At 49.6% G+C, this 6,150-nt stretch overlaps 1 long non-coding RNA gene across 1 annotated transcript; it reads left to right on the plus strand.

The window, feature by feature from the left end:
* The first annotated feature begins 291 nt into the window (after nt 1-291).
* Nucleotides 292-5,713, plus strand: LOC131481676 (uncharacterized). Its single transcript, XR_009246498.1, has 3 exons — nt 292-391; nt 4,518-4,648; nt 5,546-5,713. It is a non-coding gene; the product is annotated as an uncharacterized LOC131481676 (long non-coding RNA).
* The last annotated feature ends 437 nt before the right edge of the window (nt 5,714-6,150 follow it).

Below are 6,150 nucleotides of genomic sequence, written 5' to 3' on the forward strand. Positions count from 1 at the left end.
TTCAACTGCCTGGCCAATCACCTGCCTCTTACCTGCCCCGCCTGGTCCCACCTCACAATGAGACTTGCAGAGGTGGGGTCATTCTAACCATAGCAACCATCCGACCTCACCAAGCAACCCGAGTGTGATGAGGGCCATAGTCAGATCAGTGGAAGCACCTGTCTCAGGCAGGTAAGAGGAGAGTTCAGAGACATCAGTGCTTCAGGTGAAACTTCACTACCTGGGGGAGGGTTAGAAGAGAAGGCAGCCAGGGTAAACAGTAGGGGTGCGGTCCAGTGGTAGGAGGGAAGTGACCTGTGACATGCAAGGACCTACACTAAGTCCCTATGTGTGTGCCTAGAGACTGCAGTCGGAAAGCTGGGATGAAGGACCACCCTAAACACAAGCCACTGTAAGTGTTTGCTTTCCATCCTAAATGAGATGCAGAACTTCTAATGAGCTTCTTTTTTGTTAATCCTTTTCCTTTTGAATGGGTGTATCCGTGTCAACTTTTCCTATTTCTCTTTGTTGACACAGTAGAGGGCACACACATCACATTCCTAGCTTGATGGGTGTGTTCATTCTCCCAGGAAACTGTCACCAGGCGCATGGCATTGAGCACTTCCTGAAGGTTGCTAGGTTCCTTACTATTCCCTCACTCCCCATCAAGGAAGCCACTTTGTGGGCACTGCTCTGCTGCTGGAACACAGCAGAGTGGCACTTTGATGATGGCCATGGGGTGATTCAGTCATCTAGTTTGTGCTTTTGGCCCGAAACATGGAGAATGGATGGTGCAGGGCCTTCCTGCAGCTGGGGAGTGAGTCGAGACTGTTTCGTCTTTGGAACAGAGGTGACTTCCATGGGGAGAGAATGGAAAATTGTGGCAGACAGGAGTGAAATCAACAAACCCTGGTGAATGTGGATGAGAGGGTGGTGGAAGAATCTGAGCTAAGCCCTGGTTGCTGTGTTGGCACCTGCAGAGAGGGAAAGCCATGTGCTAGGCCCAGGAAACTGGAGAAGAGGCCAGAGGAAGATAGTGGGAGGGATGTGGGCATGGACCGGGCTATGCCTGGGAGTTGCCTGGTGGAAGGCTGGCTGGCTGGATAAGGGATAGGCCAAGAAAGGGGCGTGAATTGAGAGTTGATACTTCAGGAATGTGGATGAAGCTGTGGAAATAGGAAGACTTCCCAGGTAAAGGAACTCAGATTGGCTGGGTTCTCACAAAGAAGTTTCCTCAAAAGTTAGGGAAATCACTCGTAGGGAGCCAAGAGAGAGTCATGACCAATGGACTCCAAGTAAGATGTTTGAAAGTCCACTGTGGGGTAGACCTGAAAAACACATGGGAGGGAGGAAAGCTTGATTGATTTCCTACCAGGACAGGAGTGGTTGGATTGGTTTGGGAGCCATTCAGCTTTTGGTGGAGATGAGCTCTGGGGGCTGGAGTGAATGCTAGGGGAGGTAGTGACTTGGGGGAAAAGCCTTGTTGATAACAAAACTAGCGGCCACGTGACCTTGGCAGTTGTGGGAGGTGCAGGTCGGGGCCACCTCTCTGGGTGAGTCCCTGTTGTTTGGGGATTGGAGATCTCCTGGAAAAGTCCCTACCATAGGGTGGGAGCCTCAAGCTCAGCTGCCCAAGGGCTCGCAGTGGTTGTATGGAGCTGGGAAACAGGCTGGTCAGGCAGTTGAAGGTCCTCTGAAGATGAGGACTCCCTTCCTGAAATGGAGCCCCTTAAGGTTAAGGGTTACCGAGCCCCTTTCTTATGTCATCAACTGTTTGCCCACAGACACATTGACGGCACTGTGTGGAAAGATCCCCAATGAATCTGACAGTGACTGAGAAAAAGGAAAAAATAAATGTGTTCTAGAAAGTTTCAAATCAAAGCTCCATATCACGAAGTTAGGAGCATTTGTAGGAGCAAGAAAATAACAAATTGAGAACAGAAGTTGATGAGATAGAAGAAAAGCACCCTAGAGAGGATAAATAGGAGCAAAGTTGTCTCAAAAAAAGAGTCATAAAAATGAAACATGCCAGCAGAGTTGATCAAGGGATCAGTGAACAGCTCACTGCTGCTTAGTCCAAATGTCATCCAGATGTTGGGCTTAATTAGTCAAAACAAGTCTGAAAGTCCTGGAAGACACTCCGATTGGAACCTGCTGGCTCATTCACATTGACTTGGGACTCCTCTGGGATATTCTCCCTCTGCCCAGGGGTCTTGGGCCCCCAGACACAGTGATGGAGGATTAGGAAGAGGCAAGGCTATGGAGCCACATCAAGTGCTAGATCCTCAGTGGATACAGAGGTCTTGAGCAACCTGGATGACAGAGCCCCAACCGTTGAACTCCCTGAATGACCACAGACCACTGGAGACCAGGGATGAGCCAAGCATCACCCAGGCCAGGAGCATGACTCAACCCCACACTTGGCAGTTGAGGGGAGGTTGACTCACTGGAACTCACCTAGCAGACTGCAGACTGCAGGCAAACCAGAGCCAGGTTCAGGACCCGTAGCCAAGTGCAAGTCCTCGGCCCCAACTTGCTGAGCTGCTGACTAGGATTTCAGAGCTCTGCAACAACGGAATGACTTGGGTTGGAGCAGCATGCAGGAGCTTTCCAAAGCACTTATTGGCACATTGTGAGCATCCATTGCGGCTCCAGTAGAAATGCTTCTTTAGTTTGTTGATGCCAAAGTAGAAAGGAGCATCAGAACAGACTCGAGCCTGCCTGTCCATGGAAATGGAGAAGTAAAAGTGCAACTCAGGCCGACAGTGATGTGCCTCCCATTGGGAATATGTCTAAGCAGCCAAGGACCGGCCTGCAGGGTCCCCGCAGTGGGGTGGGGGGAGGTTCAGTACCAAGCACAGACTTTGAGGTGGGCCCGGGACATCTTACAATCCAGCAGACATCTGCGAAGGGCCTGGGACACCCATGAAGGATGCGTAAGTCCTACCTTTGAGGAGCCATGGTCCTACTCATCTCCACACACAGGGAGGGCATGGTTCAGAAGCCACAGAGGAGTCCTTGGGAAGTGAGTGGATGAAGACGCTGGTGCTGTGTGCAAGGTGCATTTGAGTTCGATGTTCCCTGTACCATCGCATCATTGCATGGGTGAGCATTACGATGGTGATTATAATTGATGGTGGTTTTGAAAGAAGCAGGCAGACCTGATTTCACAAGACACAGAAGTGAACTTGGGCTGTCCCAAGTAAACTGGATGCATGGAAATCTTGAGGATGGGACAATAACCTGGGGAAGATACTTATTTCTCTTCCACTCACTCAGGTTATTTTTAATTACTAAGAATACTTTTTAAGATCTATTTCTTTATTTGAAATCAAAGTGATATACAGAGAGAGAGGACACAAACATACAGTCTCCCCAAATTGCCACTGTTGCTGGGACTGGACCAGGCAGAAGTCAGGAACCTGGAACTCCACCCAGGTTTCCTAAGCCCTTGGGTCATTCTCTGCTACTTTTCCAGACACTTTAGCAGGATGCTGGGTGGGAAGCAGCCAGGACTCACACACTGGGGGCTCATAGAAGACACAGGCATTGCAGGAGGTAGCGCAACACCAGTCCCTTTCAAGAACTTTTAATCACAATAAAACACACATAGTATTAAGATCATCAGTTTCACCGTGATTAATTGTATAGTCGTAACTACGTTCCGATTGGTGTACATTCATCTTCCAAAACTTGTTTCCTCTGGCGAAACTAAATCTTTGTTTGTTGAACACCTCCCCACAACCCTTCCCATCAACCCTACGTCTCTGTCTTCAGGAGTGGCAGCACTAGATGTTTCATACGAATGGAGCCTCACAGCATTTGTCATGTTAGCAACTGGTTGATCTCACACGGCACAGCATCCTCATATTATCCCAAAGCCAAGTTCGCTGTTGTGGCGCCATCGCTGGGAACAAAAGCTTGTGTAAGTGTCATGGCAATACTGCTCTTCTCCACAGACTGGGTTGCCTTTGGTTTTCTTCAGTCTGCGTTGCACCTACGTTTCAGAAACACTTAGACTCCGAGGGGTCTGTAGGTCCCACCTTGGAGAGAACACACGTCATGCAAGGCTCCAGATATAATCTGGCAAGGACTTGGAAGAAAGGTCTGGCCCAGGCTCCTCAGGCCTGGCACACTGGGCCCTCATTCTGTGGGGGACATCATGTGTTTAGACACACGTAAGCTTGGGCTTCATGGCATCTTATAAGTCTATGCAATTCTCAATTTCATTGTGAAAGTCACATAACTTTTTATATGGAAGTACATTGTTCCCAAGAGCAAACTGTGTGATAGTATATGTTTCAGGTAGAAAGATAAGCATTATGACTGAAAACACATTTACAGTTCTGTAAAACCGTGATCCAAAAGCTAATGGTACCTTAACTCTGGGAGATAGCCGGACTGTACTACTTATATGAATAACTTCATTTTAAAAGTCTTTACCAGATGGTTATCTTGAACACAGGATGTATTTATTCTTGAAGACATTCAATCACCCACCCCCTACCCTTCCCTGCTTCTTACCTTCTTCCTTCCAGTCACCCAGCAAACACTGCATGCCAAGGACTACATGTTCTAGAAATTCCGATGTAGCAGAAGCAAGATAGAAAAGCTTTGCCCTGAGTGAACTTCCCTTTACAAAGAGAAAGGGGTAGGGGAGACGAGATAGGTAAGAACGTTTGAGTGGCACATGCTTTTGGGATAATAAGCCGCTTCTTGTGTTGCAAGCTTGCTGGAGGTGGGTTGTGGGGAACACATCCTTGGGTGGGTGCTGGGGATGCGAACCAGAAGGAGAACGTTTCAGGTTCAAGGTGGGAGTCAGCAAGGGGGGGCATGAGCCCCAACAACTGGGGGAAGAAGATGGGTGATGAAGAGTAGATACCTCTGGAGTTGGGGTTGACCTGGGAGATCAAAAGGAAGATGAGAACTGCCAGTCACAGAATATGGAACTATTTCTATACCCAAACTAGAGTATTGGGCTGGACAGTGCTCTAGGTATCGGGCGTGCTGGGAGGGAGAGGACAAATTGGTGATGGTCCAGTGGACAGGAGCCCACCGGCTCCTCATTTGTGTAAGTGCGCAGGCCCTGAGCTTGCTGCGATGTCTCTATTGTGCAAGCCTTTCTTCCCCCTCACAGGTGTGTTGGCGAGCACAGCACATCGGTGTACCAGGTGTCCTGGAAGTGACACTAACTCCACTACATTGAATGCAGTCTGAATTACTCCTTCGTGTAAACACCCTGTGAGGCTAGCAGAGGGAGAGAGGGGCTGGATGAGTGTGAAGGCTGGGCCATGAGTGCAAATCCTAAGTCAGGAGTAGGAAATCACCCACGCACCTGCGAGCCTGTTCCTTGTTTGTAAACTGGGATGATCACGACATTCGTCTCACAAGGCGATAATGTTTTACGTGAGCCGGTGTGCCCACCGTGCCTCAGACGGAACACCCAGCAGCCACCCACAATGTCTGAGACAGACTGCTCGGCAACCTCACCATGTCAGCAGAAGCTTCTGGCACAGATGTGAGGAGACTTGATCTCGTCAAGTTGTTCTGCTCGCGTTTGTTTCAGCTCAAGAGTTCCTGGAAGCCTAAAGCCTAGTGGATACACAGAGGCCATGGAAACTCAGCCCTGGAGCCAGCCTGCCTACAGCTATAGACACCAGAGTGATTCCAGCCATGTAACACCCATTACACTTCTCAGCCATGAGCTCCACACAGCTCCAAGGTGGCCTTCATATTTTTCCTCCCTGCCTTAACCAGTCTGCTTAGAGACAGGGACTGTCTCCTGTGTGCTGAGAGAGACAGGAAGGCCATGGCAATGTCCATGAAGCAGGGACCATCCACAGCGGGGAGAGAGGGCTGGAGAGAGGGGCAGCAGTTGTCACACATCAGCTTGGGGTTAGCGTCTTAGGAGTAGTTGCTTTAGAGGCTGGTGCTGTGCCATAATGTGCTAGACTTCTGCCTATGGTGCCAGCATCCCATGTGGGCAGGAGTCCTGGCTGCTCCACTTCCGATTCTTAGCCACCCTCGCAAAGTAACAGAAGATGGCCCAAATCCCTGGGCCTCTGCACCCACATGGGAGATCTGAAAGAAGTTCCTGGCTCCTGGTGACTGTGGTCTGGCCCAACTCTAGCCATTGCAGCCATTTTGAGATTGAACCAGCAGATGGAAGAT

This window comes from Ochotona princeps, chromosome 13 (genome assembly GCF_030435755.1).
Source record: "Ochotona princeps isolate mOchPri1 chromosome 13, mOchPri1.hap1, whole genome shotgun sequence".
Taxonomy (NCBI): Eukaryota; Metazoa; Chordata; class Mammalia; order Lagomorpha; family Ochotonidae; genus Ochotona; species Ochotona princeps.